Raw genomic sequence first — 12,669 nt, 5'->3', positions numbered from 1 at the left:
TCGAAAGGAATAGAAGCTATTATGTAAGCAACAAGAAACATGTAAATATAAACGGAATGTTGGAGAGATCACAAGGAGACCCCACATGGACTGACCAGCAAAAACACAAAGTTAGAGAAAAAATAGAATGCTTAGTTGGGGCTAGTCCTGCCTTAGCCCTGAGCACCAGGTTAAAGAGTCTGGCTTTATTTAGTGAATAACAGGGAGACACTGAATATTTTTGAGCCAAGGACTGATAGAATAAAAATGGTCTTTTCAGAGATTAATCTCAAAGAGTATCTCATGAAGAGATGAGGGATTGGCCAAAAGGAGAAAAGTCAGGAAACTGTGCAATAATCCATGATTTGAACTTGTGAACAACTGAACTATTTGCAAACCAATCTTAACAAAAGGGGCACAACTGATGTAGGAGGCATGAATATGTATTGCTTGGATCTCCCCTCATCTGTCAGAATGCAGTCAGCTAAGGACCTCCAGCTACAGCACCTCTAGGACGTACTATAGCAGTACTCTAGCTGAAGTCATCACCTTCCTATGCAGCCCCCACCAATGACTGATAATCACAGCACTACCAGGGCCCAGCCATGCCCATGGAAGGCAGGCCTTCTCTACAGATGATCTTGGCTCTGGAGCTCCCCATAGGTTGGCTGTACATCAAAGGCTGAGGCTCCCACCATCCAGTCCCGTTTCCCAGCCACTTTTTTCAGTCTTGAGATCAGCATCTAGGTCTGCAGTTTCTCCCTACTCAATCCACCTTCCTCCACCTTTATCTCTTGTAGGTGTTAGATCTACTCCCCAAACGATATAAAAATACTTTGGAAATACATGAAAAGTTACACATTATAAAATTCATTCAAGTAAAAATTAAGTTGATAATGGCGATGAATTGTGTCTAGGAAAGACATATTTAAGTTTAATTATTTCATACACTAGAAAATTAAGAAATGTTGATAACGGTGATTTATGTATTGAGAAAAACACCAAGGTCAGACTACAGGTTTGAATAAATTTTCTATGTACTGAAATCTTTTCTCTGATTTAACCTGAGATTAAATAAGAGACTAATGTAGCTATTTGAACATTATTTGAAGGAGCCAATTCATTTTAAAGGGAATAAATGGAAAGAGCAGGGCAGTTCTCTGAGACAAGTGCTACAGCTGGGGTTCAAACAAATATGAGCGTCAGTACAGGCACTAAAAATATCCATCAGATAGAAAAGATTCTTGGAGGTTCTTTTGAATATACTTAATGTTTCTGTTCATGAGACCTATCTGTGAAAATGGAAAGATATTCCTGCTATGGCAGGATTGAAATATATATATCCTATATATGATGCATATATATACATAACTGCCACATAATACAGTAAAACCTGATAAGCAGAATGTAACGGAAACTATATAATAGACCATCTCACACAATCAGCTAAACATAACCACTCTTCCTGTTTTGTTTGATGGGGGAAGTTATAATATAGTGTTAGAAGTATATTTTGTATGTGTGGTTAGGCTGAGGAGATTAGTTGGTCATTCAGTTTCAACTCTTCAGTGGTAATTTGGGAATGAAATGGTTACATTAAAGTAGTTCTGAGCTACTAAAGCACTGTTTGGTTGACAGCCCCATCATTTCCTTCCTATTTTTAACTGCTATCCAATACAAGTTTCCTTTTGAAGCAGATCTTAGTAGAGGTTGAAACATTTTAATGATATAAATTCAAATTATTGCCTCTCATTAATAAAGCATTTTAAATAACTATACAGTCCTCCTAAACCTCTACCATGACCTCTCTCCTGCCAGCTTCCCATTTTATATCTTTCCCAAATTATTTTCTTCCTTACTGTAGAAATTCCCAACTTTCTACTTTTTCCTCACATCTTTCACATCTTTTCCACAACACTATACTCTCAACTGAGGACATTGCCTCATACTTCTCTGAGGAAATAAAAGCCATCAGAAGTTGCTCATTTTGGGGGGATGTGGGCCACGGAGGGCCCTTCTCCCTCCACTTTGCTGTGCCTTCGCTGGCTTGGCTGTCAGCTTGCTCCAGAGCGCCACACAGAACGCAGGCCTGGTTTTTTTTTTGTTTTGTTGTTTTTGTTGTTTTTAGACTTTTACGTTTTATTTCAAAACAAAAGTTGAAAATAGACAAAATAGAGCCATACCAAGTTGTAGGGAAGGAACATGAAATACCAAGGGTCAAAAAGGAAGAATAAACTAGAAGGGTAGGTAGCACTGGCATTGACATGAAAAGAATATAAAACTAGAAGCTTCTGGATAGAGAAAAAAACGTACAAAATGTGTATTCAGTATAAATTAAATAGTTCCTGTTCAAGATGACAAGTGCACGCAAGAAAGCACTCGCCACCCAAAAAATGTGTTGGGATAGACACCAGCAATGGTGTGAGGGCTCAGGCTGGGGAAATCCGCCACCCTCTAGGCTGGAAGTTCTGTTCTGGCGAACGCTCTCCCAACATGAGGCACAGGGACGCCAGCCTCCAGCCCCGTAAGTCCCACTCTTCTTTTTTTTTTTTAATTTCTGTACAAAACCATGTTTCTATTTTACATAAAGAACCCCCCCTTCTCCCCCCCCAAACAGCACCCTAGCCCTAGGGAGCATCCCCCAGGAAGAGGGGCTGGGTGAGGCCCCACCCACTGGCCCTCTCCTCCACCGGCCCCAGCGGGCTGGCCCAAGCTCCACTCAGGATAAAATAAGTAAAAAAGCTCAAGCAGAGTCTATGCTGGGCCAGCCAGACTCTCTGCCACGCAGGGCCGGGCAGCTGGGCCATCAGCATGGGCAGGCCCTCGGCTGTCAGTCTGTGAGCCCCGGGGGTGTGTGGAGCCTCACCCACAGGCCTGAGCTTCCGGGGTTTACAGTAGGTTTCCTCACTCTCCTGGGAGGTCAGACTGTCCTGGGAGCAGTGGTGAACTGCATCCTGGGAGCGGTGATGGGCTGGATCCTGGGAGGCTGAGTCCTGAAGGGCTGGATCTTGGTGGGCTGCATCCCTGGCGGGGGCACATCCTGTGGGGGACACGCACATCCTATGGGGGACACGCATCTTCTGTGGTGGCTGCCCCCTTGGCTTGACTTGGGGTTGGGAGCTTATCCAACTGCCCACTTGCCTTTGCCTTCGCTCCTTCTCCTTCTGGCTCTGGGTGGCTTGGGCTTGCCTTTGGAACCAGGGAGGGGGGTATCTGGGGGCAGGCGGATGTATGGTGAAGGTTGTAAGGTCGGCCGGGGCCTGGCTCTGCCTCCAGGATGGCCTTGGCACCATGCAGCCTGGGCAGGGAACAGCACTGCAGCTCACCCCGGGTTTCTTGCCAGCGCCGCAGCTGAATGAGGAGCTGAATGAGGTGCTCACGCTCAATCTGGCGCTCTGTCACTGGCAACTCTACCACCTCAGCCAGGTCTCAGGATTCTTGCCCTCCAAGAAAATCTAGCTGTGATTGGATAGGATCCCCCTCCAGGAAAAAATTCAAACTTCGACCTGCCCACTTTTACATCCCCGAAAATGGCTCACCATTGTAACAAAAGCTAAGAGAATTAAGACAAGAAACACAAGAATGGAACCAACAGTCTGGGAAAACCAGAATTTGAGATTTCATAAGGAAAAGGAAGAATTTATTCACTCAAAATTAAAAGTTAAAGGCCTGGAACTGAGAGTCAGATCAGGTCAAAAAGTAACATTAGCTCCAGAAGAAATGGCTGACTTTTATAAGGAACTTTTAAGTAAAGATTTTCAGAAGCACATGTATTATAACAGGGATTGGTAGACGAGTAATTTTCCCATCACCTTCTTCTTGGAAAAAATGGCCCTGGAGAGGGTTTGGAACAAGCTGATACTGAAACAAAAGAAGATGAGTGCTTAGAGCCCACTCTGATTCACCCATCAGTGTCTGACTTTCCAGGAGAAGTGACTGCTTGGGAAATCATCTTACGAGGTCTCTAAAATCCTGTAAGTGAACGGAGTCTCTCATTTTTATGGGGGCCTCCTGGCTTATGTCAGCGCAGGGTAGACTGCCAGAATGGAGGTCCTGGTGAGCCATGGGCCATGTGACTCTGTCCCAACTGTCAATTCCAAGCTGGTTCTCGGTCACAGACGTGATTTTAAACAAAGTGCAAGCATGTATACTTGTCAAAAAAAAAGTTGCTCATTTTTGGATTCCCAAATCTCTAGGTCTTCTCCTTCATCTCTTCTGTTTCAATGTCTCTCCTCCCATCATTTCATTCCTGTGGTCGATCCAATCCCTCACTCTATCATCCCTCGCTTTCTAATGAATAATTCTGATCCTAAAACAAACATGTGCTAGTATCTGTCATCCGTAAAAAGCCTCTTCTTGACCTCTGTCATCTTTAAACTACCTTTCCTTCTTTTGCTTCCTCTCACAGAAAACTTCTTGAACTATCCTACCTCTACATGCTGTCTCTATTCCCTCACCAGGTCACTCTTGAATCCTCTCCAATCTAGCTTCTCTGTTTTACCATGCCTCTGACATCGTCTGCATCAGGGCCAATGAATTACTTTTATACTGTCAAACCCAGTGGCCACGTTGTTCCTTACTTTACTTGATTCTTCAGCTGCATCTCTCTCCCTGAAAACATCCTCCCTCTTTAGCATCTGTGATGCCATTCTGTGCAGAAGAGAGTTAACATAGCAGGCCTCAGACTGCTATCCTTTGAACGTGCTTGCAAGGTTGACCCTTGGCTGGCATTTGAAAACTTGATTTTCAGTAGTGCTCCTTTTTTCCCTAACTGATAATGATGGCTCACTGTGCCTAGACAAAGGGTGCCTACATGATCAGACCCAGATAAAAATCTTGGGCACTGAGTCTCTAATGGGCTTCCTTGCACAGAAACATCACAGACGTATTATTGCATTTTCACTGACGGGAAGAGTGTGTTCTATATGATCTCTTACAGGAGAAGAAGGCATTGAGGAAGGCTGCTCATGGATTTTTCCAGATTCCATCTGTGTCTTTTTCCCTCATGATCCGGCACAATGTATTTACTGTAGCACTGTGATAAATCTTAGCTGTGAGTACGACTATATGCTGTTTCCAGTGAACCTCCTAGTGAATATCCAAACACAAGAGCTGGTATTCGCCACTTGGTCCTGGTTTTCTTTTTCTCATACTCCTTTATTGGTTTCTCCTGCTCTGTCTCACTTGGAGCCTCAAGGTTTTACTCTCCCCTCTATCTTTTAGGTGATCTTATTTGGTCCCTCAACATTACATAAAATATCATCTATATGCTGACAATTTCCAAATTTATATCTCCAGTTTAATTCCTACCACTAACTCTAGAAACTGATATCCAAAGACTTCTTGAATCTTCACTTGAGGATCTTGTAAATAAACTTAGTATGGGTAGTATGAAACTCATGATTGCTCTCTCACAAACCTGGTTCCACCTTCTGTTTTCCCCATTTCAGTGATGAGTCAACCACACGTTATTACCAAATGCAGAAATCTGGGAGTCATCTGATACCATATTCTATTTTGCTAATACCATATTCTATTACCAAATTTTGCTAGTTTTACCTTCATATTATCTCAAATCTGATACTTCTCACTATTTTACCTTGATACAAGTCATCATCAACTCTCACTGGACTACTGAAATAGCTCCCTAATTAGTCTCTCTACTTCCATTCTTATCCCTGTATAATCCCTTCTCCATTCAGAGAAATCATTTGAAAGTCCAAATCAAATGATGTCATTTTCCTGATTAAAACTTGTCTGTTGGGGTTCTGGGTTGGCTCAGTCAGCTAAGTGTCTACTCTCAGCTCAGGTCATGATCCTGGAGTCCTGGGATCAACCCTGAGTTGGGCTACCTGCTCAGTGGGGAGTCTGCTTCTCCCTCTCCTTCTGCCCCTTCCCTGCTTGCACTCTCTCCCTCTCATATAAATAAATAAAATCTTAAAAAAACAAAAACAAAAACAAAAACTTGTCTACTGGTTTCCAATGCAATTAGGATAAATCTAAATTCTTGGCCCACTTAGAAGAAAAAGTAGGTGCTCTTGCATTGAGAAAAAAACAGGGCTTGATCAAGAAACAAAGAAGGTCGGAGTACCTACAATAGAATGAGTGAAGAAGGGGATCAAGATATAAGAGGAAATAAAAAAGGGGGGGGTCTTTTCTCATAGGCCTTGGTTTTTTTTTTTTTTTTTGTATTTATTACACAAATCTCTGCTGCCACATGTTAGAAAAAGTCATCATAATGTTCTCTAGTGAACTGATCATTTATAAAATGAGTCCCAACTCAAATTTTTTCCATATAAAACACCAGTACTTATTTTCCCTACCCTATCTTATTCAGTTGCCTCTCAGCTGACATCCTTATTGGTTTGAACTTTGAGATTGTGGTAATACCCCCAAATATCAATCAAGTGCAAACCAAATGAATTGAAAGAATTTAACTGCACACTTTGCTACAAGTGCAAGATTTCATGAAGTTGATGAAAGCGATGTTAAAGAATTCTTCCAATTACACACAAGGCTGTTGGCAAGTGAGACTGCAGTCATACTAGTTAGCAAGAGGAGCAAAGAAAATGAAAAGGAATTGTTTCAAAAAAGAATTTGAGTATCAAGCAATTAACAGAAGTCATTAGGAAAACTGATGAGGCTTTTGATGATTTTGGTAAAAATGATTCCTGCCTATTAAGAGAGTAAAAAATAAGAGGCCACAGACTGGATAAAATACTTGCAAGTTACATTTATGGTAGAGAATTAATCCCCAGAATATAGAAAGAACTCTCAAAACTCAGTAAGAAAACAAATAAGACTCCAAAATATTGGATGAAAGATGTTAATAGCTATCTCATCAAGAAAGATACATGAATACATCTTTGTATAGATTTCTTTGAGTATACACTCAAAAAAGATGTTCACCATTACTAGTCATTAGGAAAATGCAAATTGGAAGCATAATGAGATACTATTACACTAGTAATACTAGAAAGGCTAAAGTTAAAAAAACTGATCATACCGAGAAGGCAAGGGTGTAGAACAACTAGAAGTCTCGTACACTGCTGGTAAAAAAAATGTAAAATGGCAGAATCACATTGGAAAATAGCTTGCAGTTTCTTAAAAGTTATACATAAACCTACTATATGTTCCAGGTTGTCTTCTTCCACATATTTGCCCATGAGAAAAGGAAATAAAGTCCACACAAAGACCTACACATTTATATTCGTAGCAGTTTTATTGGTAATAGCCAGAAATTGTAAAAAACCAAAATGTCCATTCACAAATTAATGGATAAGCAAATTGTGGGGTACTCAAACAATGGAACACAAATCAGCAGTTGGTTAAGAGAAAACTAGAAAATCACAACAACTTGATGAAGATCCAGTGTGGTCACTTGATCATCATCATTAGCAGGAGAAGCAGCTGGTAATTTGTTAGGAAAGCAAATTCACAGGCCCCACTCCAATCCACTAAGTCAGAAACTCCGAGGGTGGGAGTTCTCCAAACCACACTTTAGACTAATTTGCTAACAGTTATCAGTAAGGGTTCTTGATGTCTGTCATCTTTACTATCAGTAACCAAATCTGGCTAACTTAAATTGAAGATAAATTAATTGGCAAGCATCAGGTAACTCACAGAACTGATAAGAAATGCTAGGAAAGATTTTTAGGTAAGGACCTGGAACCAAGAGAGTGAAGATAATAGAAACAATCTGGTTAAGATGCTGCTGCCACCAAAACATATGCCACCTCTTCTATTTGATATAGTGTTCACTGTAGGCAGCTGCTGCTCCTGAAAACACAGTCACGGATTCTGGACTGCGTATCTGTCAAAAACCCAATACCATCCATCATCCCTTCATTTTGCCATCACTCGGTCTTAACCATCCTTTCCCCCAACTCCTCATTTATCAACTTCTACCTCCTCTAGGAAATCTTTGTAGGCCTCCTAGTGTAGGCCAGGTCCCCCTATTCTACAATCAGAGTTCCCTTTATCCCATTAAAGCATTTAACATTAAGTATAATTAAAATATCTATAGAATGAGTTGTTTAATGTCTGACTGACCCACTAGGCAGGATAAAAATCACATAGAAAATAGATCTTTTAGGAAAAAACTTTTATATTAAATATTAGGTTGTTTGTTATTTCTTCTTTTCTTTCTTTTTTTTTTGTGGAAGAAAAAACAAACCTTATTAATTTTTAAAAACTGAACCACTAGGAAAATATATCACAGCCTTGAAACATCAAACACAGGCTATATTATATTTCAAGTAGTAAGTTGGTAAAAAGACAATAAGGTCTTTATCAAAATAAACAGGTGCTAGAGCTGGGATAGGAACACTGCTTGCTGAAAGGCCCCAGGCAAAAGTGATATTTGGTAATGAGGGAGTTGCCCCTCTTTTGCTTTAAAGGAATCATTGCTCACCCCTGAATTGCCTAATTTTTCTTCTTTGACCTTCCTGTTGCCAAGGGATTGTCTCAGTAGGGCTCTGTTATTTCAGGGGGCAAAATAAGCAATACTGAGTTTAGGCTTTCATTCCATTCTGTTCTATAAAAACCAGGTTTTTCCAAAGCCAGTACTTAATAACTCTCTTAATTAAGAAGAAACAATTCCTCCTTCAATGTTCATTCCCGCATACCATGCAATCAAAACTCCCTTTCCCTTCAAGGGAGAGCGTCACCGCAAGAGACTGTCCTGTTCCTCTGCTGCAGGTAGCCTCAGGGCTCATCATGACAGCCGAGAGGGAAGGTCTGCTTCCCATACCCAGTGTAACACTGCTTGTCATGTTTTTTGCAGGGTGTCACAGCTCGAAGATATAATGTGTATTTCAAGAAATGTATACCCACATCTTGATGGCCAGAAAGATATCCACAAGAACTGTTCAAAGTTCTTATCCAAACTACCTCTCCTAACTCCACATCTTAAATCAACTTCAAGCACTCGTATATAAAACAAAACCAAGCAAAACAAAGATCCAGAAACCTTCTTTCCCTTCTAAATTAGTGACTTTGTGGATTTTTACAGCTTATGAAAAACAATTTGGTGATCCTTCTGGTAAACAGGAGGTTGGCAACAAACAGAAACACCTCTGCTCACACCACTGGAACACAAGCAGGTTAGAGGAATCTTCCAGCCTGTTGGTATTTGTGTACTAAGAAGAATCTGGTACCTTGGAGGGCTCTGGCTTGCTACAAGGGAGATCCCTAGTGCCAGGACAAGCCCTTGAAATTTAGGCTATCAAAAACTCTCCTGTGCCATCTCTGACCTAAATTTTAGCGCCAGTTTTTTCCATTTCACTTTCTAGGGTTGAAACATAAAGGAACCAGTGTCCAGAAGCAAGTGACACAGGCCTCAAACTTGCTGCCATCCTTAATTTCTTCATAGACACCACTTAATAGACCAAAACTCCCGTTTCTTTTTAAATAGATTCCTGCTGTCAGTCTCAACGGCCAATTGCAAAGACTTCTATTTCCCAATGGACAAGAGAAACACCTTCATCCTCTTGGTCATGGTCGGGATGAAGTGTGTGTGGTCATCCACACACTTGGTCACACAACTCTCCAGCTGCCACTTCACCTGAAGTTCTTTACTTCCTACATCTATTGAATCTTTGGCTTTGTCATTGCAATGCATGGTGCACTGGGCCAAGTGGTCCTGGAACATCTCCAACTCACTGGTCACAGGGGCTTGGGCTTGAGCCAGTGGCACATGGCAGCATTCGATGCACTGGTGCACCTGCTACAGGGACACCTGGCTGTCTTTGCATCAGCCAGCACTGCACTGGAATGTGACGCCCTGCATCTTCCTAATGTTCTCTCTTTCCAGACTTTCACCATGAAGTCCACTGCCTCCTGCACCCACAGCTGCTGCAGCTCCGCCATCCTGACCCCATGCTGCACAGTGTTTGTTATTTCTAGCATAAATCCCTTTGTCTCTTTGAACTCACTTATTAAAATTTATTCTCTGCCAATCTCTCTCTTCCCTCCCACCCCCACACAAACACATAGCCTTGTACGAATGGTTTATTGTATAGAAATTGTGGAAAATAAGGGGAAAGGCTAGATTCCATGTTTAGATTAAAGCAGTACTGAAGCCTTAGGGTAAAATGATCACTTGACAGAACTAGTTTACCAGAAGCAAAGGTTTAGAGCTGGGACTAACTATAAAAATATAAGCTCTCGTCCTCCAAAACTGGCAGAACTACTGGGTGAGGCACTGAATTTTTCAGTCTATGAAAGGCAGTTTCAATTAGTTTCATCTAGAGATTTTAAGAGGTAGGGAGATCCCAGCTGACATTTGGTTGCCATTTTATCTGTTTACTTGACTGTCAACCCACTAGATAGTGAACTCCTTGAGGACAAGTACTGTGTCATTCACCTTATGATCTCAAACTTGGCACTCAGGGGGCACTCAATAATGCTTATTGAATTAATGAATATGTAATTCACCCTGGAGAATTAGGGATTTGATTTATTACCCCTCTTATGAGTCTGTAAATTTCAAAAGAGATTCTAATCATTTAGTCAAAGAAACAGATTGCAAAGGGCAGCATTTCAAGCATCAGATATAGAAAGAGTATCTTGCTGGCTCTTCAAATTTTTCATGCAGACAATTCCATTCTCTGCTTATGAGCAAGGCCTGTTCTATTTATATATATAAAAACTGGGGGTAGGTGGAAAGAGTGTATAACTTCTTTGTGCATTAGTTATTATCTCTCCACTGCTTCTATTGTTAATTTCTTCAACTACTGTTAAAAAATACATCTCTTTACTATATTTGATTAGAGGGAAGCTGTGACCTCCTACATTATTCATAGCTTGTCAAAAATAAGAAATACAAAGAGCTTTAGTTGTGCTGAAAAACTCTACATTTAAATATCAAATAGGTATTTCCTAAATGATGTTTTAATCCTTAAATAAATATAGCTTGAAGGATAGACATCACCAATGACTACCTATATGATATGAGGATTCTGAAAATACTCTTTATCATCCACAATTACTCCCTTTTGCTCCAAATGATGTCTAATACTTTAGAGTTCATTCTTTAAGGGTCTCCAGTTCCAGTGGCATGACAGCCTGAGCTAATGCAGAAAGCCTTACATAGAAATGATGCATTAAGGGGTGCCGGGGTGGCTCAGTTGGTTGGACATCTGCCTTTGGCTCAGGTCATGATTCTAGGCTCCCGGGATGGAGCCCAGTGTCGGGCTCCCTGCTCACTGAGGAGCCAGCTTCTCCCTCTCCCTCTGCCACTCTCCCTGCTTGTGCTGGCTTGCTCTCTGTGTCAAATAAATAGTAAAATCTTCAAAAAAAAAATGATACATTAAACATAACAAGTGATAACTTGCTTGTGAGATGAGCTCACAAACAGAAAAGAAAAACTTCCAGATACCAGAAACAAAGAGGAAAGGAAAGCCAGAGTGGTAAGTGTTAACTCTGCATCAATTTGGGGGCAGTGTTATTGGATCTTAAAACAGCAAGTGACTTGGGTTTTTTTTTGTTGTTGTTAATTTTATTTGTTTTAAAGATTTTATTTATTTATTTGAAAGAGAAAGAGAAAGCAAGCAAGCATGAGCAGGGGAGGGGCAAAGGGAGAAGTCAACTCCCCACTGAGCAGAGAGGCCCCCAGACATGGGGCCTCAAATCCAGAACCCTGGGATCATAACTTCCGCTGCAGGCAAACAGTTAACCAACTTAGCCACCCAGGTGCCCCAGTGACTTGGGTTTTAATATCTACTCAGGGGAAGAAGCTGAAGCCTCAGACCTAAGGGAGTTGGAAATAAAATACTGCAAAAAAAAAAAACCCTAAAATTCTCCAAGGGCTACATTCTCAGGCCTGTAACTTGCATAGAATAGAAATTCTAATTTACATTAGCTGAGAAATGAACATAAATATTGATTGGTACTGAGCCTGTGCTATTTCTGTGGATCTGGTACAAGCAAACAAATAAACAAAATGCTCTGGGTCACATGGGATATCCACAGAGAAAAAAGCTGTATGAAGATAATCTCATAATGTAAAAAATTGTAAAATAAAGCAAATGATCAACCATGAACAAATGTCAACAAACACAAAGTATCCCTAAAAATCTAAACAGGGAATCCCTGGGTGGCTCAGCAGTTTTGCACCTGCCTTCGGCCCAGGGCGTAATTCTGGAGTCCCGGGATCGAGTCCCACATCTGGCTCCCTGCATGGAGCCTGCTTCTCCCTCTGCCTGTGCCTCTGCCTCTCTCTCTCCCTCTGTATCTTTCATGAATAAATAGATAAATTCTTTAAGAAAATAAAAATTAAAAAAATCTAAACAGAAAGGGCTGTCAAAATATTATTGTTTAAAATTAAATAAACATGTCTAAAATGATTAAAGAAGTCATTGGAACCATAAAGAACATAAGTCAGTGAAAAACAGAATAGCAGACTTGGAAAGGAACTAAGTAGAACTTCTAAAATTAAAAATATAATCATTGGAACTAGAAGCTCAATGGACAGATCAGATGCAGAATAACAAAGAATTCTGAGTTAGAAATAGGTCTGATAAAGTTATCCTGAATGAGATAAAGAAATGAAGACTTGCAAAATGAAAGTAACAAATATAGAGATCAGAATGAAAGGTATAATATATGTCTAATGGGAATTCTACAAAGAGAAGAGGAACAGAAAAATTGTGAACAGTTAATAGCCCAAAATTTTGCATGATTGATGAA

The 12,669-nt window shown here is 40.7% G+C and overlaps 1 protein-coding gene and 2 pseudogenes across 6 annotated transcripts in view; 1 reads left to right on the top strand and 2 right to left on the bottom strand.

Annotated features, from left to right (window-relative positions):
- ACYP2 (acylphosphatase 2) overlaps window positions 1-12,669 on the bottom strand; it is a 254,520-nt gene that overhangs the window by 237,463 nt on the left and 4,388 nt on the right. The gene's annotated exons all lie outside the window — the stretch shown is intronic.
- LOC119873737 lies at window positions 585-3,771 on the top strand (annotated as a pseudogene).
- LOC102152216 lies at window positions 2,667-12,117 on the bottom strand (annotated as a pseudogene).

This window comes from Canis lupus, chromosome 10 (genome assembly GCF_011100685.1).
Source record: "Canis lupus familiaris isolate Mischka breed German Shepherd chromosome 10, alternate assembly UU_Cfam_GSD_1.0, whole genome shotgun sequence".
NCBI lineage: Eukaryota > Metazoa > Chordata > Mammalia > Carnivora > Canidae > Canis > Canis lupus.
This window is presented reverse-complemented; position numbering and strand designations above follow the sequence as displayed.